The 27,826-nt window shown below is 45.5% G+C and overlaps 1 long non-coding RNA gene across 1 annotated transcript; it reads left to right on the top strand.

Moving 5' to 3' along the window:
• Positions 1-27,825, top strand: LOC119145763. Its single transcript, XR_005103522.1, has 3 exons — positions 1-232; positions 20,095-20,204; positions 25,194-27,825. It is a non-coding gene; the product is annotated as an uncharacterized LOC119145763 (long non-coding RNA).
• Position 27,826: the final 1 nt, after the last annotated feature.

The raw sequence follows: 27,826 nt of genomic DNA on the forward strand, positions 1-27,826 counted from the left end.
AGCGAGGCCTGGGAGCCTGCGCCCCTCTCTAATAAAGAGCTACCCACAACGCAGCTGTACGAGGGGACGCGGCCGGCGACGTGAGGGAGCTGGTGCTGCCTGGGCTGGGCGGGATGGCAGCAGGGTGGTCAGGCTGTGGAGCAGCTCTTCCTTCTGCTCCCTTTAGACCAACCTGAAAAACATCCCCAGATGAAAAACACTACTCCGTCCTAGTCAGCAGCTGTCCTGCTTGGTAAGTGCTCCAGAGCATGCTCAGGGGACCCTTGTGCGTGGCCGGGATTGTGCTTAGGCAGCCGTTTTCCTGCAGCTTCAAAGTAAATATGGAGATTTCAGGTGACAACGGGCTGCAGGTTTCTCTCAGGCCGGGCTGCAGCGGGTCTCACTGCTTCCCATGGCCGCGCCGCTGAGGCTGGGGGCCATGCTGGAGGCACGCCAGAGGGAGGGGGCTGTGGGGAGGCCTGGCTGTGGTCTTTACCCAGCCAGTTTTTAAATGCCTAAGTTGGTTTTAACAAGCTATAGGAAATAATTAATAATTAGGAGAGTTGGAGTTATTCTAATTTACTAATGAAATTATATTCCTTGTTGATAAGAGCTGAGACACATAAGGATGTCACACTGTATAAGGAACAGGAGGTGGGTGTCTCCAGCAGGCTAATTTTATATACTTATAATGCCTTCCTTATCGTTAATAACCCCATCCTACATTTAAAAAGTGCTTCTCTTCCCAAAGGACCCCAGAATGCTTTATAACTGTCAGCCTAGTCCTGAGTGCAGATACAATTGATAATAATTTTAATAAGAAATTCATCAGATTCAAGTCAGCGGAGGGTGATGCCTTCTCCCAGGTCTGAAACGCAGCCTCTGCTAGTCTGGGGGAAAGCAGCAGCTCAGTCCCAGCATCTCCCAGCCCTTTTGTGGAAACTGGCTTAGAAGGCAGCTGGTGGAAAGGAAAAAAGCCAAAGGAGCAGGCAGGACCCGCTGCCAGGCTCCCGGGATGGAGGCAGGGCCCTGTGCTTCGCTGGCTCTCAGCTTATAGGATAAATTAGCAGTTTGGCTGCTCTGAGCTTGCGTATGCTGTGGAAAGGAAGGTGTTGCTGATAAATATTATCTAACAGGAACCTGGTACCAATGAGGATCACACTTGCCATCTGACAGAGAGGGATGTTAGCTGAGAGGTGGCATGTGGGAAGTGACACGCTGACATGCACCTGCTCTCTGCGATGCAAAGTGCCACCATGCCGGAGTGTGGTCAGCTTGGGAGGAGCAGGAGACGTACGTTTGCTAGAAGTGTGAAGATTTTAGTTTTAAGTCCCAAGAATGTCCACTCAGTGAACTTATTCTAAAATTAGAGTGAGCTGTCAATTCTTGCTTGCCAAGGGAGGGCATGGGGTCGTCAATGTCATGATAATGCCACCAGGATCTTACAGGAGATTCTGCTGCTTTCAGTATGCCAAAGCTGAGCAGCTACTCTGAGTGTGAAAGTCTGCCAGGGTTGAACTGAAACCCTACTTCTGTTAAACTTGAGGATTTTTTTGCCATTGATTTCAGTGAGGCCACAGTTTTCAATTCTGGCCCTTTCAGTAATTGTAGCAAAACAGAGTAGAAGACCCTCATGACTGCTGGGTGGAAAGAAAATAATAGTGTATTGGTTTTGGCTTGAAAATTCCAACATTTGCTTGTGAATTTAAAATAGAAAATCTATTTGCCATATGTTTGATTCCAGAAGAACTACATCTCTGGAGAACCTGCTTCCTTGGGTTGCTTTGACTGGAGTGGGACTGCTTACAAATTTCTTTGCTTTTCCCTCTTCTGTTTTACTTCTCACATTTACCATTAAACTAGCATTGGCATTTCTATGCCATCTGGCTTTTTTTGTTGTTGATTTTTTTAAGGGGCTAGGGGAAGAAAGTTTCAGGGTAAAAGAGTCTGTGTTGCTAGACCAGCAGTCAAGAGAGTGAAGGGGAGGGGGAACCTAGGCTAAAATACTTTGCCAAGGGAGCCCAGGTTTCAAGGAGAGGTTTTAAGTCTTGCAAAAAGGAGAGGAAATCTCCGCACATCTGAAAGGCAGGTTGGTTCTGGCACAGCTAGACATACTCTCCACAAGGGCTGCTACAGTAAGAGGCACAGTGGTAGACAGCCCGAGAATTGCTGACATGCAGGTTACTGTTTTATTAATCTCTCTAGAAGCCAAGAAATATTTGGACAAATGAGGTTGTCCATTTTAAGGACTAGAAGGAAGTTTGAAGTCCCTCTGTACCCAAACCCTCACATTAAGGTAGAGGTTGGTATGTTTGAATGAGGCTATTGTGAAAGGAGAGAATTGGACTTGCTGGCTTGGAGATTTCCCCCTGCTCCTGTTGGATTCATCAGTTCTCGTTAGGGTTTGGACAAGCCTGGGAGAGGCTATTTCCAATTAGAAGTTCTCAGCCAGAAAAAAATAACATAGGATTTCTTTTGAACACTTCATGCAAACAGTTTGTGGCATTCATAATCTTATCACACAGTTTCTTGCAGTCTCACATTTTCCAGACAATTGCGCTTTTTTCCCAACTTAAACCAAAGAGCTTAAACATTCAGTCTGCCCTTGCTGGCCTTGTACAGCTGAGGAAAGAGGTCATGGTTGACATTGTCAGCTGAAGTGATTTCAGACACAGTGCCTGAGTGTAGTGTAAGCAGAAATTTATACTTTTTAATTTGCTTGGAAGAGTATGTTAAATGCCCAGAGAAAAAGCCTAGACTGGAGGTTGGCCAGTCTTGGCAGGGGCAGAGCTGGGGGCTGACATCAGCCTGGCCAGACAAGACCATGCATGCATTGACACACAGATCACCCTCTGCTTCACTTCTGGGGTGACAGGAGAAGAAGACATATGAGCCATGAACAAAATCATATATTGATCTTTCACAGCAAGTAATTTATGTAAATTGCACTAATGTATGTAGATAGAACTGACATTCTTTCCTGGGCTGTTTATCTCCAAAGTCCCTTGCAAAATGATCAGATTATGACTTTGCATAGCAAGAACGTCTCTTCTCTCAGCCCTACAGACCAGATATTTGTTTGTTGTTGGCATGGGCAATTTGGTTACTAATTCCCAGGGTTAATATACAATATCAGGCTATTACACTGCATTGTATCACGCTTGCTGAATAACATTACATGTGGTTTATATTTAATTTCAACTCCATTTGTAATTCTGCTGTGGTGGAGTTAGATGACCCAACAGGGCTGTGGATGTTACCCGCTGTGTTTGTAATGCACTGAGTGGCTTCTAGTTCATCCTTTGCCTCTGCCTGCTTCTCCCCAGCTCCACTACTCTTGTGCCCACACAACCTCCTCCAGGTAAATATTTGCTAATCAGTGTTCTTTATCACAGCCCAAAATGAGACTTCTTATTCAACTGTTTCACAACTAATTAAACCACTTAACAACACTAAGGGGTTTTAATCTTTTTCTACATGTTACTGTTTTACTGCTGTATAATGCTTCCTAAAGAGATAATAATGGGATGAGGCTTAACCCAGTGTTAAGAAAAAGAGCTGAAGACCTACATGGGGCATGGCACTAATCAAGCTCTTTACAATCTAAAGGACTTCACAGAGATTTAGAGGACCTGAGTTAATGCCTAGCTGTGCTACAGGCTTTCTTTCATGGCCTTGGTCAAGTCACTGAAACTATAAAGTCCTGCAGCAATTTGGGAGTACTTTCAAAAGTGATGTCAACACTTAAGAGTTCGCTGAAGTCTCACTGGAAGTCAGTGGGATTCATTACCCTAAGTCCTAATCCTTCACAGACTGAGACATCTGAATTTCATCCAGATTTCTGTCTTAATCTCTGAACATGGGGATCTCACAATCAAAGTTACATGGGAGCTTGTGTAGCAAGGCTAACGGCAGTTCTGCTCTTCACAAATGTGCTGGCAGTGGGCAGGGAAGGGTGGCTGCGAGATGTTCATCCAGGGTCTTCTGCCCAGCATTGGCCAGAATGAGACAAGACAGATCTTCCCTGGCAGCACTGAAAAGCCAAACCCTCCCCTGCTGTTCTGGTGCATGAAATCCAGTGAGTGAAATGAAGCAAGTTTTTTTCGCCTATGAAAATTAAACCTAAAATAGGGACAAAGAAGGGTAAGGGTAAAGTTCTGCAAGTTCAGCATTGCGGGATGGGGAGTGGAGGGGGTGTCCACACTCAGATTAGGCAGTTCTGGGTCTTCAGCCTTTTAAGAGTTCTTTCAGTCTTCACAGTCTTTATGAAACCAGTTATTTTCCTCTTATCTGGGTCCCTTTTAATTCATGTTGTTTCCAATCCTCCATGCTAGGGAGAGTATTTGTGCTGGACTGTGTGGGAGCAGGGCAGTTGCTGAAAAGACTCCTGTAAGTATTAACAATAATAATGTGCACTTTATGACCATGGTTAGTATTAAAAGACATTTGACAAACACTGGACTTGGAATGAAAGGCTTTTAAAGCCCCAGCCAAGCTATTTGCAATTAGAATACAGTAATGTACATTCATTTTGTATGTAAGTTGAGCTCACAAAAATCTCCTTTTTTGTCCATTAACAAAACCACAGTATCCCCATGAACAAGTCCCCTTAATCTTCACAGTGCATAGTCTGTGATCTTATCCTTAGAAAAGCTGTGCAATGTCATGCAGCTCCAAGAGAAACAAAAGCAAAGTCCAAAGCAAAATGGACTCTCTCCCAGAATAAATAGCACTGACTTGGGGGCACACCAATATCTGAGGGTTGTTGCAGTTTGAGTGAAGTGTACAATGTATTTAGATCCCAGAAAAGTGCAGAGGGCACAAATTCCTCCTGGTCCTGTATAAAAATGAACAGAAGTCAGAAATAAGGGAGTTGAGCAGGAGCACAGCAGCGACTCCATTTCCTCTCCGTCTTGAGTGTCTGTTCACGCAAGCTCAAAAATAGAGAGTAAGAGGCAGAGTGCACAGACAATAAATGTATCTGTAAACTGCCTCCCTGCTTTGCCTTTGTTTCACTATCCTTGTTACAGGACTTATAATTTTTTCTGATCTCAGAAGTGTGCATGAAAGATGGAGTCAATCTCAAGTCCCTGGGCAGATCACCACAGAGGGACTGGGGGCTGTGTTTCCACAGCCTCCTTGGGCTCCCGTCTGCCAGCGCAGGGCATGTGAGCCATAAGACCAAAGGAGCCCTCCTGGGTTGTGGTGACCAACCCCAGCTGTTGCAAGCAGCCGTGTCACATAAACCTGCCCATAAATGTATCTGACAGCCTGCCCTCATTATTGCTGTGAAGATACTCTCCAAAAATCCACTCCTCTGACAGTCAAAAAACTTTCTAATTTCCAGACTATGTCTGTTTTTGTTGGATCTTATGTCCTTTAACTCTTCTTACACAAGGTTCATAACGGTACAGAGAACAGTTCCACTCTGCCTAGCCTTTCCCTTTTGACATCTCTGGTGGTTTTCTTCTCTTGAAAAACAAGCTGTCCATACTCCCTGCTCGGGCACCAGCAGTTTTGCAGGACTGGAAGCAAATGTTCCAGTCTGAATGACTTTCCTGAATGGAGCCTTATTTCATTTTCTGGTGGCTGGGCCACTCTGAAGGCTTAGAGCCAGCCAAAGCAAAGCACCAGGCAGTAGAAATCAAGGAAGCTTTGAGCTGTTTAAATACAGTTTATCCTTCTCTTTTGGATAAGCTGTGTTGACTCCTTTTCATAAACTAATATACCTGGATCTAACCGAGTGAAGAGTTGCCCAGATAGCCTTTGGTCATGGCTGTTGTATCCCCATCCTCCAGCTGACCTCTGTGTGTATGCTTGCAGGCATTGTTACTCCTGTAATAAGTAGGCAAGGACAGGTTGCAAAGAAGGCAGAGAAGAACCTGACTCATTCCCAACCTTAAGCGAAACATCTGTCTTGCTGTTGTCAGATGAAATCAAATATTCACTTTTGCACATTAAGAAATTTAAAGAAAAAGTCCTTGTGGGGAGGGCTGTCAGCTCGCCGAGGAAGTTATTAAGTTGGACTTAAAGGATTTATGGGAAGAAGTGTTTTAGCTGCCCCCAGAGCATCATACTAGCCCTAGTGTTGTTCCAGTTATTTTATCTGACTGCCTTTACAGATATTTCGGGTAATTTACCTGCACAGCCAGCCTCAGAATTGCTATTTTGAACACAATTGCTGTTATTTGTGAAAGCACCACTCTCAAAAGCAATATTTCATCATTACTGTAAAACATCATCCCTGCAATTATCGGAGAGAGTGTCTGTAGGAATCTTATGGGAAACACTGTGACGCCTGAAGCAAGTTCCAAACCCTAAACTTGCTCTCATTAGTGCCTGGCTGTGACACGACACTGTCTTACCCCAGAATGAGAGGAATGAGAATCTGGCCTTTGCACTGTCATGTGTGCAGGCACTGGATTAGCTCAGATGAGTCTGGCTTCTTAAAAGCACATCGCTTTTGGAGAAAGAGCACCACTTTATTTCCAACAGAACTCCAAATAGAGTACAACCCGATGAGGAGTTTCCCCTGCCTTGGAGCTAGCTCTTACGTTGCCTTCCCTCCAGCCTTTTCCAGCCAGCCAGCAGTGCCAGCACTCTGTAGAAGGTTTTCCAGACTCACTGGGAATTTAGGCTTGTGTCTTAGATGATCACCATACAACCCACCTGGCAACTAAAGGGTGGCAGCTTAAGAGACCTCATAAGGGAAAAAATGGGAAAAGGTGATCTTCAGTCATCTGTCTGTATGGAACATCACATTTCTTCAGCAGATCTCCCTGTCACAGTAAACTTGTCAAAGCTGGTAACAATTCACCAGTAAAAGAGGTCGGGGGGATTATAATTACAAAGACATGTCTTCCTTTTGTAAATTGTAAGTTAAAAAAAATAAATCATTTGTTTTTAGTCAGCTGTCCCCCTTGTCCTCTGGAAACAGTGGGGATGTGATATCTAAAAAAGAAATCAGAAAATGAGCAAACATCCATCAGAATGGAAATGTCTGACTTCAGGAGGGAAAAAAACCCCACATTTAAAATTGGAAAATCACCTTGACAAATTTCAACCTTCCATAGCCACTGCCTGAGGAAGGAGTTTGCAGGAAATCCTTTGCTCACTATTAGGTACATGCACGGAGCTGTAAAATCAGTTAAAGACTGTTACCCTTATCTGTTTACTACCAGAAATTTTAGATGAAAAAGGGCTCCATCTGCTTAGACATAGAGTTGACCTTCCCTAAAAAAAAGGCTTTTAGATACGGAGATTTTGTTTCCAGATTTCTTCTCATTTAATTTTACAGAATGACTTTACCAAATGGGAAGTGCGTGTGATGGTTTGACCAAACGAGAAATCCAGGTAGTGACAGCTGTTGTGGTGCCTTGTATTATATAGTGCAGGCACACAGAGTGGGGGAAGGAAGGTTATTGGTGTTATCAAGACATCACTGACGAGTACAGCAATCACAGCAAAGCCTGACTGACACTTTCAGCAGCTCCTGTACTTAAATGAGCACAGATGTAGATACAGTAAAAACATATAAGCAAAGTCAGCTTCAGTGCAAGCCTCGACTGTGCTGCAGACAGGATGACTGACTGTGCCCAGTCTTCTTCAGGCAGGTGGTTTACTTGCTAATTGAATGCACAACTGTTAAAATTAAAGCCATCCAAAGTTACCAAGAGCAGGATGAAATGTAAAGCTTCCTGTGATATTTATTCAGAGGAGTATATTGTTTTCCAGGGCTGCTTGGTTCACGTATCTCATTTTTGAACAAACTGCACTTCACTGTGTCACCTGCTGAGTTAACAATTTGTGACAATTACAGCAATTATTCTGCTACAGTAGCAATGCTGTTGCCCAAACATGTTCAAAGAATGGCTTTACTTAAATGAACAAGAATACCATGAACCTGCAAAACCACTTGTGGATTGAATAATTTAATTTTCTGATTCTGTTAATTCACAGTATTGAAATACCAATAACTCTGTTCATTAACGGAGCAGTAGAAAAGTAGGAGATGATTGATGTGGTGCTTTGCAGAAGCTTTGCAGACACTTTGGGAGAACTCAGTTGCATGGTATGTGAACACATGTCTTCTCTGCAATGTGGAAACGGCCCAAGGCAAAGAATCAATTGCAAAGGTTGCCCTGAGGCTGGGTCTAGCAGGGAGACAAGAGTAGGACACTGTCGTCCTTGCATCAGCAGAGTGAGCCCACAGTCACACCTCGCTTTGGGCTGGCCTCCATCCCAACGCCTGGGTTTGTGTCCTCCTGGGTGGAGGCTGCCCACAACTGTCCACTGGGCTCTGCACACACCTCTGGGCCCAGCTCCTGTATTTCTTATCTCTGCAAAAGACTGAACAAGCCATTTCTTCAAAGGAGGCAGTTGGCAAGTGCTTCTGTAATAACCAAGTTATTATATGTGCAGCTTTTTGTTTTGTAGCACTCTTCCAGCTTTATCACAGCATTTCCCATCTCTAAGCAGTCTGTATGACTCCTCAATTGACAGATGTTTATTCCTGAGGTCATGATCTTTCAGCCAGAATTTTACACAGAGACTTTTTCTTCCATTCCACCTTCGTATTTTAACAAGAAGTTGTGGCATGAAAAGGGGAGAATGATACTGAATACTCCACTTAATAAATGGAAATTCAACAAGGGCACTAGAGGACGTGACTACCTCATAACTTCCAAATTATGCTGGATGTGAAGTAGCAAGATTATTCTGGATGGGTCCACTTGATTTCTTGCCAAGGTCAGGACTGTGGCATTCTTGATGAGGAAGCGGTTGCTCGAGTTGCTTCATCAACTATTTACTTCAGGTTTAATGACATCTCAGTGTTATTTTTTATGTTCTTGAGTTGTTTGCTGTTTGTCACTCCATTTACAGCTGTGGAGGTCACCCATGTAATTCTGTGAAAGGCAACATATATCCAGATTTCTGTCAAGGCTGCACCACGTTTTGCCTCTTCATCTTAGTTAACATTACTTTGCAGTTTTAAAGTAATTATTTCTCACCCTCAGTGATGACTGCTTTCTCATTCCTTATAGACTGGGTCCCTTCTGGTCCTGAGCTACCAAAAAAAAAAAAAAATCTGTCCAGAATATGTTCTGTGAGGAGCCTGTACTTTACAAGTTCCTAGGGTTTTGCCTCCATTTCTCTCCTCTGCAAAGTATTAACCAGTTATACTGTGGGTCCCACCTCCATTCTCACACTAGATTTTAGGTCCAATCTGGGATCGACTGTTTTCAAGACTGTGTTTTTTGTGAGGTTAGTCATGTTGTAATTTGATTTTTTCCCCTTAAAAATCCAAGCATTTTTCAACAAGATGAGGCTTCCTGGATCTCTGCTGGGTGCTGGATTTTCCCCAGACCAACAGTGACATTTGTGGAAGACACACAAAAAATGCGAGGGAGTGGCACTGCAACTGTTGGGTGTTGTGGATGTGCAACAGGCTGTGGAAGAGTTAAAGCAGCACAGTGACAAAGCATTGAAATGTCTGCAGAGCACATCTTACCACCCACAAGTTCTCCCTGCCCTGAATCACCAGGCTGCCTCATGTTGGCTGAAAGTGTCTTCTGCACCCTCCTAAAGTCCCTCCATGGACAGAACAGCCAAATGAGAAACATTATAGCCTTGGTTATAGCAGACACCTTTTATAGACCTTGAGAAAAGGGGCTGGGAGGGACCCTGAGACGTCTCTAGATTATCCTTGAGATTATTCTATATTAGTGTTCAAAGTCAGCCTGGCGTAGTGGAAGGTGTCCCTGCCCATGGCAAGGGGTTGGAACTAGATGATCTTTAAGGTCCCTTCCAACCCCAACAATTCTACAGTTCCATGATACCATCCCTAAGGATGGGAGCAGCCTGAAACAAAGAGCCCTGGAGACAGATCCCGCAGTGCCCCAGGCAGATCCTGTCACACTTCACCTTCCCTCTTGACAGCTGTCATTCCTACATTTTTGCCTAAATTTTCCAGGCACAAAATTCATTATTTGTTGACCTGTGCCCAGGCAACAAGCATAGCAGATCAGTCCCTTTCTCTTCTCACCAGTAGTTTTTTCTGAGGGGTCCCTCAAGGACGAGCCCTGTATAAGCTGCTGTTGACTTCGCCTGTGTGGCCTGATAACAAAACAGTGACATATTATCTTAGCTTGCAGTTTTCCTCTGTGACAGCAAACACAAGTTTGTTTTTCCTAAGCAAATACACTTTTTCATTTCTTTGTCAGGGAAGGAATCACTTCCGCAGAGTATTTACAATGCAAAGCCCAGAGCTGTGCAGGCAGAGTGTGGTAAAAGATGCTTTCCTCTCCAGGATCCTGGGGTGAGGACTGACTGGCAAAGTTGAGCAGTGCCCTTCCCTGACCCAGAGCTGTCTTCTGCAATGCTCTGTGCACCGTGGGACAAGTCAGGCATTAGAAGTCATGGCCCTGGAATATATATTTGCTTTCCATACAATGGAGGCAAGAAGTTGTGAGTGAAGAATTCAGGGCTTTCAAAATTAGTTTTGTTCTGCTTAGAATGAATATAAGAGCACAGGAGTTTCTGGAGAAAAAGAAACCATTCAAGACCCTTTGTGCCTCCGGGTGTAGCTGCTAACCCAGCACCCAGCTGACAGACATCTGAATTTGTGCTGTGAACCGCATCCTCTGCAGAGTTCATCCAGCAGCGTGTTCTCACTGTGTAGCTTCCTAACTCCTCTGCCCTCTTTCCTGTCCTCACCCCAGCTGGACCCTGCTCTAACTGCTGTGGCCCTCATTGCACAGATGGGGAGACCAAGGCACACTGAACTTGGCCAAGACAGTCTTCATCCAGATCCCTGCAATGCTTGCATTCATTTTCCTAGTCTTTTCACTGGTTTCTGTGAAACTTATGACGAGGTCACTCAAACCCAAGGTGTGCCCCTTGTAATTCAGGTTCCCCACATCAAGAACTGGTCACTGGTCAGGATTTTATTTCTTTTTTTTTTAGTGTAATGTTAGTTGTTGTGGTTTCTTTCCCTTTAGGAAAGTATAATTTATTAAAGCCAAAATTGTTGATGGGAGCTGATTTGACAAATTTCTCCGTTCAAAACCATTTCCTTTGGGGGGAAGCATTGAAACTGTTGAAACAAGCACATCTGTATTTTTCAAACAAAAAATGTTTTGATTTAGGGTTCAGAATAAGTTGAAAATATGTAGGACAAAGGAAAGAGTCAATTTTAGCTTAAAAGAAGAAATGACAAAAACATCTAAATCAAAATAAACCCTATTTTCATATCACTTACATACAATGGTCCTATAGCCCCAAATTATTTATTTAACAATTATTTTCATTCTCAGGCCGTGAAAAATCTCTGGTTTCAGTACTTGTCTTATTTGAAAGGGGATATTTTTTTAGGGGTGCAGTTTGGAAAGCACTTCAGGTCACTAAAGCTGTTTCTTCCCCTCTGGCATTCAGAACTTCTCAGTTTGAAGACTTGGCTCTTCCCATCTGAAATGGGCGAAATCCCTCGTGGGTGTGGAGACAAAAGCCTCCATGGGTGAGACTGCCTCCAGGAGAGGACATGACGCAAGCACCCCGTGGCAGTTCTCCCTCCTGCCCTGCGGCTCTACTTACTTTGTAAGAGCACCTGGACTACAGTCTCAACCCATGAGACTTTGCCCATACACACAAAACAACCAGGTTTTTGCAGCAGTTTGGGCCATGCTGCTGTCACATCCCCAGAACACCAATGCAACGCGTAAGACCCATTGGCTTCCCCATGTCCATCAAGAGGAGGGAGGATGGGATGCCTTGGAGATGGCCGTGGCATCCCAAAGTGGCCGGGTTTGAGTCTGGGAAGGGCAGTGAAACGCCATTCTTGATTCTCCTTTTCAGAGAACGGAAGACAAGCAAGCACTGGTCCTGAGTACAGGGAGTAACAAAATAAAGTTGGGCCATCTGCAGAGAGCTCAGTGCCTGCTGTCCCACCAGTTACATAAGGATACTGGGCGGTGATCTGACTACACCCAGGAAAGGGTGATTTCAAAGTAGACCAGGGATGAGGCAGGGTCTAGGAATGAATCAGAGTCCAGGGACTCGTGTCTGTGCTACAGAAGAGGAAGGCATTTGTTCTTGATCCTTGGAGGAGCGGGACAGCCTTTGCATTTGCCTTGTTTCCCAGTGAGCTCTCCAAAGATGTCTCTAATTTCCTCTAATTTTCCTCTTTCTTTCTGCATAGCTTGGTATCCGCTCCAGGTGTTGTCCCGGACTGCTGGCTGATTAAAGTGAACCAGATGAGAATATTTTTCTGATACTGAAGTGACTTTGGAACAGGCACCATCAAATTATGCCTTAACAATACTAACCTGTATTGAGTGCCCGATCCAAGACCTTATAGGAACCCTCGCACTTATCTGGTGACTTAGTGAAATTTGAATAGGGCTTGTAAGCCTTGATGAAAAATTGTACTTTACACCAAAATGTGGCACAGTCTGTGCTGGACCATGACAATAAATCTGCCTCCAAATTACCTGCATCACTCAGGCTTTCTTTAGATGAAAGATGGGCCTGTCTACTTCTTCATTCATCTTATCTCATTTCCCTGAGGAGGGGAGGAGAGGATGGGGATGCTGGGCAGGTGGCAAGGGAAGCAGAAAGGCTACTTTGGTGTTGTAGTTTAGGAACCAATAGCGTATTAAGAAACTATGAATAAATTTTGCCTTTAAATATTACTCTAAATGTTGCTTTACTTGAATTCAACAAGGACAATGTATTGACCTTCTCAAGGTTAATGGCTCAATGACTTACTAAGAAAAAACATATGCAAGGCCAAATTGATTCTTGTGTTAATTATTTCTCTGGACAATATAAAATGTATTTTGATACAATTTCCATGATACCTGGAAAGACATTTCTGCTCATCAGGTTATAGATGTTGCAGGCAATGACAAGGATGGTAGGAGTGTGCTGATTGCTTACACTTCCTTATACATGAGCATTTCTTCCACTGCAAAAACCCACCAAAAGAAGTAAATTTCTCATGAAATTAGATGAAATCTGTTTGCTTCTGCCCTGCCTTACCTCCAGTGCAAAATCTTGGCAGTTGAGCAAAAACTCAACACAATCCAATTTATGGAATCAATTGTGACAGCTCACATGAGTCTGAGTTTTACCTCCCCTGAAATCCTTGGCAAAAAAACATCTGCAGCTCATTGTTAGCATATGGAAATAGATCTCTGGATATAATCAATGAGAGAGAGCCAGCACGAAGTGAGGGTGTGCCCAGTGCTGGCCTTCAGGGATGGCTTCTCATCCCAGTGCCTTGTCAATACTTGTGTCAATGACGTGGAGGAAAATCTGGAATCATTACTAATAAAGAATGCAGATGACTCAGATTGGGAAAGTGGTAAATAACAACAACGAGCCATAGATGCAAGTGAGCTTGATCACTCAACAAATCAGATGCAATCAAAGTACGGCTTTTTTAATACAGCTAAATATATAGGCATGGGTACCTAGATGAACATATGCATATACTCATGAGAAATCAGTGTGGCTTGTAAACGTTCCATATGGGTAAATTATGCATTTTGCAAGCATTAATACTTTATTGCTGCCAGACTGGTAGGTTAGTATAGCTTGGAGGAGTATTTTCCTGATGTGTTACCAACATAAGAAAGACACAGAGCTGCCTGTGCAGTGCTTTTTTACACCATCTTCTGCTGCAGCCCAGTGAGGCTTGAGTGTTCTGACACAGTGAGGCAGGTTTTGAGTACAGGTTACATGAAGTTGTTACCATTGCCTTGAGAGAGGTGGGCACTGAGGTTCCACTTTTCCATGCTTTCCCCGTTGGAATTCAGTGCTCAGGACAGTAGGATGAGTGGCAGCTGGGGATTATTCTTCATGCATGTGCAGGGCACCTTATCAGCTCCATCCAGTGCAACCTTCCTTTTCTAATAATCTCTTTGCTCATTACAAAATGAAGCCAGCCCCTAAATTTCACCAGAAGCAGGGTGCTGCTGCATTTGCAGAGTCCCTTGCAGATGCCTTTCCTATCTGTGGCTCTTTCTTCCCCAGGGCTGTTATTCCCTCTGTAATAGAAGTGGGTCTCTGGAGTGGTTGCTTTCGGTGCTGACAGCTTTCTGATTAATGGCAGTGACAGCTCAGTCTCCCCCTGTGTGCTGGGGAAAGCTGCACAGGGCTTTCCTCTCCCTCCTCTTGGCTCAGCCTTTACCTCTGTGGAAATCTATCCATCACAGCAACCACCTGGCAGGTAAATTCAAAACATGCCATCCAAGCTGAAAAAAAACCAAGCAACATCAGCACAGCAGAAACAGTATTGTTGGAGGTATGAGGATAAAGTGCAGCAAAGTTTGTAGGGAGAGACAGCATCATTTATTAGACCATGTACATACTAGCAGGGGGGGAAGTGGGACAAGCTTTTGGACACACAAAGATTTCTTTAGTCTAAAATCAAAGCAACCATCTCCCAAGCTGAACAGAGTTTGAGACTTAACTGCTTTGAGGTTACACTATGTTCATCTGTTAGTGTGGGGGAAAAGGGGGTTGATACCTACAGATCATCTGAGAAGGGCAGGAATAAAGTCACAAAGCTTCTTTGAACAGAGGCAACCAGCTGCTTTTCACTGCCCTGCTAATGGATTAAGCAGGGATGGAAAAATTTACAATATATCATAACACCAGCAACTCTGTTAGTCCTTGATTTTTAGCAGCCAGCAGAGTTGTGAATTTTAATTGCAAGATTTAAATGCAGAAACTATCTACCAAGGTCTTATCGTGATCTTTGACTCTGGGAAAAGCTAGGAAATCACAGTTCTGAGGGCTCTGATGACGTGAGACGGGATGGGGGCTGCGTGTAGTGCGCCGAGGGGAGGGGGCTGACAGCCCTGCCTCTGCTGCTAGCTTGGCTGCGGAGCTGACAGGACAAACAGGCAGAGACTTGGAATTAATATTCCCTCCTAACACAATAAAAAAGTTAAACTTTGCAAGTTGAATCCCAGTATTACCAAGTGGGAAGGGAGAGAGCAGGACCATCAGTGGCAAAGAGCCAGGCAGACAAGACTGAGATCCAGGAGCCTGAACTCTGCCTGCGCCTGCCCACTGAGCATCCGCAGCTCTCCCTGCCTGCATCTAAGGCTAAAATATGGGGCTGTTTGGAGCTTCGTGTATTTAGAAGCTGCCATTCAGTGAGCTTGTGTCAAGCCACAGCAAACCCAAGGGCTGGGGTTGCACTGGAGCGCCAGGAGCGTAGTTGGAAATAAACTTTTTGGCCATAATGGCTAAACAACAGAAGCCACTGCTACTGCAAAAGAACACGAGCCGGGATAAACTTTACAGTGATTTATTCCTTATTGCAAAGGCCGGGGCCCAGGAAGGAAAGAGCAGGGCAGGAGGGGGGTGTGAAGTTTGAGGCAGACCATCCTAATCCCCTCTTAGGCAGAAAGCATTAGCACAGCCTTGGAGAGAATTTGTTGGACTCAAATGGGGTGTGTCAGGCGAGCAAAGCGCTCGGCAGAGCTGCTGCTCACTGCACAGGCCAGTAGCGCCCTGAGCCTTTGCCATCTTGTCAATAGGAGGAAGGGAAAGCAGTTTAATCCAAGCTCAGTGTGTATTGGAATATAACCTAAATAAGACAGCCTGAAAGCCCAAGAATAAACCGGCAAGGAAAGAAATCTCTTTGTTCTGTGTGCTGTCTGCTGAAACTTCCCACTTCTGAGCTGGAAAAACCCTTTTTGTCTCTCACTTTGGATCTGTTTCTTCATTTCCTTTTACACAGGCAACCGAACACCACTGTCTGCTGCCCTCGCGTCCCAGCAGCCTTCCCCCTCAAACATCAAAGCTGGGGCCCACGTGAAAGGGAGCACATGGCAGACCAGGAAGATCCCTTGACTGAAAGATTCTTTGAAAGCTGGTTAAAAAATTAATTGCAGCGTTGAGATTGCTGTCTGCGGTTGCTTCCTAGAGCCAGTGAAGCATTGTCAGGAGGGTAACAAAGAGGAATTCTTCAGGAAGGCTCTAATTTTTTAATTGTAGGGCCCTGAGGCAATTTTGGTGTTTATCAAAGGACTCAGACTTCCAGCGGTGTTAGGGTTTGAAAACCTGGGTTTTCAATCGATATTTCAAGAGGCAGACGCTGGCTGGTACGCTGCATCAGGTTCCCCCCCCACATGACTCCCAGCCTAGCTCTCACTAGCTCTGTCCCTCTCATGTATATGTGATGCACAAGGTCACTGCATAAATACTTCACACACTTCATTTTCCTTTACACAAGGCAACTGGTCTCACTTGGGCAGTTGGATCATTTTGGGTGGATTCTCTGATATCTACAGTGGAGTTAAGCTCCCACTGGTTGAGGCTGTTTCTCAGTATGGACACAAATGCCATGGGTTTACTTTCAATGCAGTCTGGTGAAAATAACGTCTATAGAAGATGATATCTCTAACCTTGCTGCCTAATTTGGGTGCAACTGCCCAACAGGTTTAAAAGTTATTAAAAGGAGACTACTCCTCTTTCTCTCTCACACACACACAAACACAGGATAATCACGTAAGCCTGGTTTCCTTGGGAAACCAACTGAAAAAATAGCACTAGCACATAAACATACTGTAAGATGTGAAAACAGACCAACAGTCCTTCCAGTTGGGGAACATGAGAAAAGCCACCGGCAAAGTGCCCTGAGCTAGCAAGGTCAGCGCAAGTGGGCTGCAGCTCAGAAAGGGGAGCAGGCAAGCACCTCTCCCCAGGCTGCAAAAGCAGCATATGAATGTGTGAATGCTTCACTAGCTGCTCTCTTTGAGCTCGAATGAAGGCAAAATTGCTGTTAATTAATGCATCACATAACAGTATAAATCAGAGTCTGCCATGGCAAAGAGAAGTTCACAAATGGCCAGTTATGTGTGGAAGTAAACTGTGGGTAACAGCAAGTGGCCTCCTTAGCAAGGGGCTGAGGAGCAGCTGCCTGGGCAGGTGACCCGTGTGAGCTCCCCATGTTTGTGTAGCTACCACTGGTCCTGTGTACATGTCACCTGGGAAATTCCCATGGGACACCCCAGGGTTACTGTGGCCTAGTGCATTTGGACTGCTGGGAAAACAGCACTGGAAACGCCTGCAGGACTGGCACAGCCAGTCTATCCACTCTCCTGCAATTTCTTCATACCTATGACACAGTATAAGCAAAGAGGAGAAAACCTCCATCTGCAAATCAGTTCCAGTCACAGAACTCATGTTGTCTAGACCAAACGAATGGGACAGTGTGTGCCAGGCCAGATACTTCTGCTGGGATGCAGCACGGAGTGATGCTCACAGGGAGAGCCCAAGAATTGAGACTCCTCGGGGGTAGCGTGCCCATTACTGTCATGTTGGTCTTGCTGTAAGGCACTGAACATGCTGTATAACACATGCTGATTTTCAGCTGGGTTGTGTTGACCTGGACAAGTCATATTAAAGCTAAAAGTTTTGACATCTCACTCCTTGAATTCTGCCTGCCATGTAATTAATCCCACTGAGAAAAAAATAAAATGACTAGCTGCCTGCCAAGTGGTGAGGTGAAGCTGCCTCAAAGGGAAACCTTCAAACACCGTGCTCTGGCCTCTTTATTTTCCTTTCATCATTTATTTGGCTATCTCAGTGCTATGTGCACACACACACCACATCCTGTTTAAACACACACTGCATCCTCCTCAGGAAAGGATGATAGAAATCACTGTCCAAGATCAAAGCAAAGTGCAGCTTATAAACAAGCTGAGATTAAAAAAAATGCAGAAGTGTTCCTCAAATGTTTCATCTGTGATGTTGCTTCATTGTACAAGGGACTGAGAGGACCTTCACTGGAGTTTGTGTGCAGTCCTGGGATCTGGCTCTCAAGGGGAATTTCAGGCTGAGGCAATGTACAGAAGGTCAGCCAGGGCCAGACCCGCCTGACTGCCGGGAGCTGATAAAGAGACACCTTTCCCACCAAAATGAGCACTAGTTGCTCCTAATAGAAGATGCTGAGAGTAAGTACAGAGAATAGAAAACTTTGTAAAGAACAAAGATGTGGGAGAACCCAGCCTTGTAATTTAGGCTAGACATTAATTGACCTTTTCTAATCATGGGAGGAGAAAGACTCTGGGATGACTTTCACATGGAAATAAGGAGACCAAGATGCTGATCTAGTTTTATAATGGAGCTTGGTATGTTCATGAGGAGGGACCTGTGAACTGTGCAGAACTGGTCATCCAAAGCTGTCATGTCCAACAGTGGGAATATTTTGCTCATTGTGTTGCAGTAATAAAAGGCTTTCACCTTTGGCCATATGAGAGGTGGGAGGGAGTTATCAAGGCTTCAAAAGTAGTGTGTGAGAAGAACTCTGTAGAAAAACTCTTGCACGGAAGAGGGAAAGAGCTGGTAAGATCTGTAGACCTGCGTACCCTAAGCTATTGATTTAATTAGCTCATAAACATCCTGTTTGGATGTCAGTGATTACTGAGCTGAGGGCTGGATGCAGTCACGATGGTGGTGAGAAGAAAAGGAAACCTGCATCAAACCAGATATTGCCAATGAGAAAGGAGAGAGAAGCTACCTCCTCCTGCAGTCCTCAAATGCTACCCAGCCCAGAAAGAGTGAGCAACTGAAAAAGTGGCAAGGCGGTGAAGAAAACCGAAAGCAGAAGTGGTGTCCTAAAAAGATGAACAGGACTTCTTGGTGATTAATAACTCCCTGACCTGAATGGAATAAATACTAGATGGAAAGTGGCTGGGATAAAGGCCAGGAGGAGCTGCAGATGCACCTCTCTCTGGTCTCCTGAAGACACCCTGTGCCTCTGACGGAGCATAAGAGCACCAAGTGGGTAAAGAGTCACTGGCCACCAAAACCACCTTGTACCCGAGGAGAGGAAAGCTATAAAGGAGAGTGGGTTTGGAACCACTTCCTTCACATCTCCTTCCCACCAGCTGCCTGAAGACAGTGGCATTACTTGTCTCCCTCGAGAAGCTGTGCAAAGCCCTGCATGACAGGCAAGGAGGCACTCCAGCACTCCAATCGTGATGCCTTAAATAAACTCATGTAGGGTTAGAAGATTAGGCCCAGGAGGATGAATTGAATAAATCTTGCCAAGGGAACTTGATTGCCTTTATGTGATATAATTACAGAGTGAACTGAAGGAAGGGAAGAGAGCAGCTGTACTTGGGTATATGCAGGGAGCTGAGTAAAGGCGCTTGGTACCATGCCTCATAAAAAATGGCACGTTCAAATTTTCTGGCTAAACAATAGCTAACTTTGTAAGAAGGTGATTTTGTTCTCGTGAGAAGCCCACCAAGGAACAGTCCATGTAGGAGAAATCCATCACTCTCCAAGAGGAGCACTCCTAATGTCTTGCCTCTACCAAGTTTTTTGTAGTGGGTAGAACTCTTAACACCACAGGCCGGAGTTAAACCCTGCCCATTGTTTTCACACCAACTGAAATTAAAGGCTTCTGAAGGGAAAACGTGGGTCAACTGCTATGAATCAACAGAGCTCCATGGAGGACCATGGATTCCTGCTGATTGACCCCAGATGGATAATCCAGCTGGTTCTGATTTGCACTGGCTTTACCACTCTACATTTTCATTCGTAGACCTTCCAGGATAGTTTATGTAATCTATTAGGATCCACCCACTGATCTCCAAATAGTTTTCAAAAGCCAAAGGTGCTTTTTGTGTTTTTGAGATTGATATCTTGCTGGCAGCATGATTCAGGTTTCCGGCAGCAGGTATGAGGTTTAACTGCAGGAAATGAGCTTATTTTTAGACGAAGAGTTCGCTGGAGGTTTGTGTAAATGGATTTTGCTGGGTGTCCTGTTTCTTAGGTAATTGAGTATAAAATTTTAACTCTTGCTTTTAATATAGAACCTAATCTGAAGGAAGAGTTACAGAGTGGAACCAGAAAAGTTCATACCCAGCTAAATACCTAAGGCTGGGGGGGATGCATGAACTGACAGTCCTGGAGACTGGCAAATTAAAACATCCATGAAGTTTTCAAGCAGCAAATAATGTTGGGCTAAAGAGAAAAGCACTGGTTTTGATTCAGTTTTAACCTGAGGCTTTTGATTTTTTTGTGACAGCACCTTGAAAAAACAATGGAAAAGTCTAAATTTTCTTATGGAAATATTGTGTGTTGCAGAAGATGAATTTCCAGCTCAAAAATCAAACCAAAATCATGATGACAGAAAAACACCAATTGGCCTTAAGCAACTATCCACTTGTATCCAGAAATCTGGACCCGTGGTTGATGTAAGTATGCGTAGAAATGAACAACCCATGGGTTCAGCCTTTCTTTCTCTTCTGTGGGACCAGGTATCCATTTTGTTAGTGTTTTTAAAATCTGTTCATCTCCTCCTCTCCTTGATAAATGATAAATTCTATGTTATTAGAGTGCCAGCACCTCATCTTTGAAGCCCTCGGTGGGTGCTCATTCCTACTGCTTGTCTGTGATGGGAAGGGCTGAGACCTGCCCAGCTCATTTCACATGGCACAGAGCTAATCTCTCCAGCCTGTCCAGGGGAAAAAGAGCAGATTAGCACTGAGAAAAAGCTTTTATGGGGGAGCAAAGCAGCGAGAAACAATGTGCAGCTTACATCAGCATTGGATACAGATGTCTGAGTCCGTAACTTGCTCCCAGCCGGCTAGCCTGGTAGTGCCAGTGCTCCAGCATTCAAAAAGCCTTTCACTGCTGCTCCTTTTAGGGGGCTTTTGTGGAGGGGGAGGATAGAGGGCTGGCAACATGTTGGCAGAGATCTGGGAGGTGGGGATGAGGGTTAAAGCTTGAATCCTATCAAGTTCCTTCCCTTGACAGCTCGAGGAAGGGGAAGAGACCACCCCCTTCCCTTCTGCACAGCTATTCCAGCCTGAAAAAGCCTAATAAGAAGGATAATGGATTGATTTAACCTTTAAGGGAGGCAAGCGTGGCTGTGCATCAGCTGCTGTATGCACAGCCCCCAGCTCGGCGTGAGCGCATCCGGCACACACACACATGCACACATGCCCCACGGTGCTCCCATCACATGCGTCGATCCATGTGAGAGTAGATCCGACACGGTGCAGGAGACATTCGCCCACGCAGATCTCATTAGTTGTCTCGAACAGGGAAGGAAACGAACATGACTGGAGAAGTCCTAGTCCTCCTTTCTGTCTCTCTTATGCACCCATGCAGAGGGAGGGGGGAAGGGGGTGAGGGAGCAGCGTCAAGAAAAGCTTGGGGGGGGGGGGGGATTAATGAGCGTGGCTGTGCTATAGTGATGAATTTTTCATATGGCCTGAAGTATAATTGTAACACAGGAATGAGTGCTCTGGGGAGTTGTTTGGCTGTTGCTATCGGGTGTTTTTTAGCTATTGATGCACAGGGGGTAGATGCAAAAGTTGGTTGTGCTGTGCTTTGAGGAAAAGCCAGCAAAGTGAAGGTGTCTGGAGTGGGCTTTGGGGCAAGAGCAGGAGGATTTTTACCATCTGAAGTGTCAGGCTCACTGCTGCTGACTGATCCCAGCACCATGCTGTCTCTGATGCTTTCTGTGGGGCCAGCTCTGCATCAGGACATTGCTGTGCCCCGGGGCCCTCAGAAGGCGGGGAAAGGCCATGTCGCCCTCCACCCTGCCCTGTCCATCTCTTCTATCACAGCAGGGGCTGGATGAGATGGAGCTCATCATCCCTGGGGAGTCCCCAGGGAGTGTGGTACAGTAGGATGGTGTCTCAGTGCATGTCTGTGCCTTTCTCAAGTGTGCAGGCTTCGAGGCTCCTGTAGGAAAGACTTCATCCAGGGCATGGTGGCTGCTCCCACCCCTAAACCCAACCCCGTCACACAGTTCTGGCCCATCGTGTTGGCCCTGGGCTTAGTGAAGAGGCCACATTTTCTGAAAGCTCTTGAAGCTGTAGGTCTGCCTGTATGGTGCTACTGGAGCGGCAGAAGGGGTATGCATCCAACAGGAGTCCAGGTCAAGGTGAACAGCAGCTGGGGATGGAAACCCTGGGGAGGCCCAAAGGGAATGAGAATGGAGGGAAAAATTCACTTCCTACTAGTATTTAGTTATTATTCATAATCAGTAAAGACGAGATGCTATTAGCATGAAGAGGCTTGCTAAGATGCCACCTCTTTAGAATCTGTGCATATGTATTTCAGTGGAAACTGTTTTGCAGTCAGGTGCAATGCCTTCTCCTCCACTGGCAGCTTTTCAGTCTAGCACAGAAAGCTGTGCTGTAAACTTACAGGAGTTTACAGAGCTTCAGTGTGCGTTTGCAGATCAAACCATTTCTCTGCTTTGCCACCCCACAGCTTCCAAATCTCCTCCCTAGCATAAAAGCACACTGGACTGAGCAAGTGCCCATAGCTGAAAGGGAAAAGCTGGGTGGCTTTTTTTATTTTATTTAATCCACATTATAGCCAAACCATGGGAAATCCTGTTAAAAGATCAGTGCGGATTTTCTGAGTTGAGGGAAATGTTACATCTCAGTCAGGGAGTCCTTCGGATCAGCCAGGCTTCACAAGGACAGAACCACTGCAAAAAAATCCCTGAACAAAGGACAGGGAAGCCACACACTGATCAATTTGTCAGCCCAGTTCTTCATTTTCTTAGTATTTTTCAAAGAGAAAAGGGAAAAAAAATACATTGAAAAACTGTGTGCTGCTTGCAATTGCTGATTTCATATTGTTTGTTTCCTTCATGCCATGTTGCTAAGGGGAGAAGCACCTGCCCTGGCAAAAGAACAAAAATCAGGTGCGACAGGGCTGCTGCCAACATCGTGGGAACCCCAGGGCTCGGATTTTGTAAGCTGAAATAGGAGAGATAACAAATGAAGGCAAAGCATCTGAGAAGCCTAAAAAGCAATGGATTAAGCTGGGCACAGACAATGAGAAGGTGAACCCCAGTCTGCTGAACTGAGATACACTCTCCGCCATGCAGGCAGGGATGAATCAGGTTTTCCTACCGAGTGGTGCGCAGCCCTGTGGGGCTAGCCGGGGGTCTCGCCCCAGTGCTTCAGGCAGTTGCTCGGTGCATAGCATCCTCCCTCCTTTGGGATAAAGAACAAAATGTAGGCAGGGTTGGTCTGCAGGTGCCAGGCTGGGGAAAAGCCAGGCAGATCAGGAGAAGGAGGGAGTGCTGATCCCCCAGAGGTTTTCTCCTTTCTGGTGTCAGAGAGAGCAAAAGAGTAAGCAGGGCTGTGCCAGCCCAAGGACTTATTCCGGCTGTGCCCTCAAAGGAGTGGGGAACAGGGCAGAGAGGGAATAGGAGGTCCCAAGGCACACAGTGTGGGATGCTGGATTATGTACCAGGGACCCGCCACTACCGCTCTATATTTTTCCTCAGACTCCCACTGCTGGGCAGGGTTTGGCTAGATGCTTGGTTTGACTCCTTGCATCCTGGGAGGATGGAGAAGCTTGTCTGAGCTCCCAGTGGGGAAACTGAGATCTGCACAGTCTCCCCCAACACTGTGGTTTGGATGCAGCTGGGGCTCAGTGGGGACTCCGGGTCCGCTCCCCTCCCTGGAACCTGCTGGCAGCTACTTACGGAGAAGAGGCTTTTTCCAGCCACGTGCAGGAGCCCACACATGCTCCCCCAGCCTGGCCTTGGCCTTGAAGCTGCTGCTGAATGCTGAGGCATCAGGGAACATGCCAAAATACCAGTTTATAGCCAGGTTTTTGTGCTGGATGCTTATAAGCCCCTTCTAGTCCTTTCATTAGCAGTGGGCAGGTCAGGGAAAGAGCTGCCCCAGCTCCTCGGTGCTCTTACCCATCCAGCCATGCTCAGCACCTCGCATTCCCATGTGCAGGCACTTCCCTCATGACCTGGCTGGCTCCAGGTGTTTTCTGTTAAAGCTGCAAATATTTTCTGTAGGTTTTTTTAACCTTTCTTTTGGGAAAAAGAACAAAAAGATTTCTAAGTGACTTTAATTTGGAAGGCTGGAGTATTTCTTCCTCCTTCTCTCCCTTTTATTCTCTGTCTTTATTTCTTTGTCTGCTATCTAAACAATTTGAATTCCTCAGTAGCTACTTTCTCTGTCTCTTCTTTTCCCAACCTGTGTGCATGGGGTGGGACAGCATAGGGATGATTTATGTGGATGGGAGAGCTAAGGTGGCCCAGTAGATGAACAGTGGGAACTGGAGGACACAAGCAGAGGGCACTGTGTCATCCCCAGCTGCCAGGGACAGCTCCTGCTGCATCGCCAGCCCTGTCCTTGGCCACACAATGTGGGGCCACCCCACATACCCAGGACAGCACATTTGCCAAGTCGCTGCACAGACCCCTTTTCCAGCAACAGCCACCCCTGCAATCAGATGTGAGCCACAATCCCAGTCATCCAGGGAACTTCCCTTGCTTTCCACGCAGGGCCCCATAAAGCTAAAATTAGCAGTGTTTCCCTCTACAAAGCAAGTAATTAGTTCAGGAGAGGGCACAAGGAGAAGCGTGAAGAGAAAGGGAGCTCCCCTTATAAAATATTTACCTCCTCAGCTTCAGTGAATGCCTCCTGAGAAATTTTGTGGAACAGTCTAATTAGGCTCAGCGCTCTACTTTTGTTTCCTGCATCTTCTGCCCTCCTCTTTGCTCATCCTTTATTAATGGGGCCTTTGCATGACATGACGGGATGTTTGTTTCCTAAGGGGCTTTTTATCCCTTTGTTCTTGCACAAGAAGGGAAAATACCATTACATCTAACAGAAGGGAGTTTTCTTAAAAGATGTGCAGAAAAGTATTTTAGATGTTTTTATTTATATGTGTGTGTGCATATGCGTGTCTATATACATACACACGCATTCCTGAAACACAAGCAAGTCTTTCTTGTGTGGACCTGCAGTTCCTTACTGTAAGTCCTTTTCCTGATATTTACCCTAGATGTACCTTACCCTTTTTAACTTAGGGAATTTCTTTCTAGTGACACCACAGCTCAATGATAGAAGATCAGTTTCAAAATGAAACACGTGGTCTGAAAAGTATCCAGCGACATCTCATTCGACTTAGACTCTTTCTAATGTCAGAATCAAGTAATTGTTTTATAAAACTCGAATTTGCTAGAAGGGCTTAATGCATTTTTTAGTACAACTGAGTAATAAAGTAATTGTAGATTTATTGCTGCTCTTAATACTAGGGGAAAGATACGTTGTTCCACTTGGGACCACTTAAGCATATAGTGTTTTAAAGGATACAATTGGGCAGCACAGATTTATTATTTGTGCTGAGTGAGAAGTGTTGATTCACCTCCCTTTTTCTTTTTTTTCATGTGGATTTGGGGGAAGAAACGGAAGCGTGGCTGTGCAATGCCTTACCCGCAGCCATTAGGGACAGAAATCTGGCTTGGCTCTCCCCAGCTGCCCAGAGCCTTCGGGGCAATGCCAAGAAAATGACCTGCTCCTGTCACAGCCCCTGGCACTCGGGCACACATTTTTATCTCCAGTGTAAAGTGCAGCAAAAGACTGTTCTGAATTTCTTCATGTAGTGAACGAGCTGCTGAAATAATACTGGCTGGCAAGCCATTATGTATTTTTTATTACTAAGATAGTAAAATATTGAAATGACTTCTGACAGAAAGAGAAGAGCAAAGGAAAACACCCAGGAGAAATTATTTTATCTCAGAGGTTTTAATTGAATGGTGTAAAACATTTTTATGGTAAAAGAAAGATGATTTATTTTGCTGTTATGATCATCTATGCTATAAAAGAGTGCCTCCTTTGAAAAGCTTACACACTCCTGTGTTTACCTGCTATCATGTATTTGGGGGTTTCTGCTGCATAGATGATTCTCAAGGATAGGGTTTTTTTCCCTCTCCACCTTTTTTTTTTTGTTCCTTACCACTGCCTAAAATCTTGTTTGTTTATGTGATTGACTCTGCAAGGGTTTTGCAATCCTCTGAGAGAGCAGGGGAAGGTGGCCATGAGCCCGGCACGCTCATTAGCAAACCTGAGCCTGACCTTTTCCAGGGGCTGAGCCGGAGCCCCGTGCACAGCGTGGGACCATGCTGCTGTCCCCAGGAGCCAGTCCCCTCCTTTTCTCCATGGCAGAGATGAGACCCCTAAGAAAGACATTCACTCAGGGCTGGTTTTTGTAACGTTCAGCAAATTTCCTAGTGAATGGGATTTGACATCTGGTAACAGTTCGTTACACGATTTGATGGTTTCCTGGAGAATCCTAGAGATGCTGTCATTTAGCAAATGATTCTTGCAAAAGAGCCAGTTAGCCCTGTTTTTACTCCCTCTGAATGGCTGGAAAGCAGATTTCATTTTTAATTTCAGACTGGTTGGTCCTTCATTCCAGCCTCTCGTGCACACTGTGCCCAGGGAGGGACCTTGGTGCCACGCGAAGGCTATGACACTGAGCTCAGGGGAGCAGCTGGAGCAAGAAGGTCCCGTTTGCTGCTGATGTGTGTTGGAGGGTCTAGGGTGGGAGCTGCTCTGGGTCATGGGAAGGGGAGAGATTTGCTGAAAGAAGGCAAAAAGCAGCAGTACCCTGAGAAACGTGGAGGTCTGTATTTTATCTCTGGTTGTCAGAGGAGAGTTTCCCTCCTCAGCGCTCAGTGAGGGTGTGGGGTGTCATGGCACAGGTCTGTGAGGATTACCCAAAAGCAAACACAGTCCAAGAGAAATTCAAAAGTCAGCAAATGCTGCTGATGTGCCCTATGTCAAGGGGATTCAACCACGAAGATGGATCAAGGTGGACACATGCGCAAAGCCCCTCATTTTGAGGGGCTGGATGGGAGTATGTTGGGATTGATGATGTTGATGGCAGGTCCCATCTCCTCTCCCTGTCTGGTGAGCAGCAATTTGGAGCTGCAACTTTTCCATGCTGGCTCAGAACTGATGGGGAGAAAAGGGGCAGGCAGGCAGCACTCAGTCCCACCTGGCTGCTGCTAGGGACCCATGGGTGGGCCAGTGGGTGCCCCTTGCCCAGCATCCATCCCTGGGAGCCGTGCTGAGTTGCCTCTGTTCTGGGGCTCTGGCAGCACTCACTTCGCTGACACTTTTAAAGGGGGCAGCTGTTCTCCTCTTGCTGAAGCAGCCTCCTATTGCTAAGGCAAGATGATTGCATTTCATACCTTCCCAGCTCTAATTTGCACTTCTTTGGGGAAGATGGTAGGACAAGTTATATCAGAGCAGCTGCTGTCTCACTAGGTTTTGAAGGAAAATGAAACAAAACACTCTGTATTTCTTTTAAGTTGTTTTAGTGCTTACAAAGTGTGCCTGGCTGACCTCTCGGAAGGCTGAACATCTGTGCCAGCAGAAATGGGGATGTTCTAAACCACTGAGAGGCAGGTTTTTGGGGTCCTCCTTCCTGCTGTTCTGCTATATGCCCCCAAATAGGGGACTGCAATAGCACTGCATGTTCACTTAGTGCCTACCTGGTACCCCAAAGTACCTGGTGCTGCCTCCTGAAACAGCACAGCTCCTCCCAGGTGCGAGCCAGTGGATTGAAGCATTTTTTTTTTCTTAATTACTTTTTCTGAACAGGCTCCCCCCTGAGGGGACAGCCTGGTACCCATGACCAGGTCAGGGCTGGCCCATCTGCTTGTATGTCATCAGCTGAAAAGCTGCTTCAATCTTATCATCTTGCCTGAAGTGCAAATACGGCTGCCACGGCTGCTTTTCTTAGCAGCCTGGTAAGGGCGAGTACCTCCAGGGCTGAAGAAAAAAGAATCCAGTGGTGAGATTATACAGAGAAATGTGGGCTGACTTTTAAAGAATATGTACGCTACAGAGCAAGTGAAACCATAGGCATTGTTTTGAGTAATTTCTGAAGATTTTTTTAAAAACTATTTTTTTATTTTCCAGTCTGCTAGAGCAGACTGCTGACACACTGGAAGGAAACCGTGGGGTGCATATGTGATAAGGATTCCCTCGCTGTATTTCTATTGTTTTTTGTATTAAACACTGACATT

The sequence above is a fragment of the Falco rusticolus genome, chromosome 4, assembly GCF_015220075.1.
Source record: "Falco rusticolus isolate bFalRus1 chromosome 4, bFalRus1.pri, whole genome shotgun sequence".
Lineage (NCBI taxonomy): Eukaryota > Metazoa > Chordata > Aves > Falconiformes > Falconidae > Falco > Falco rusticolus.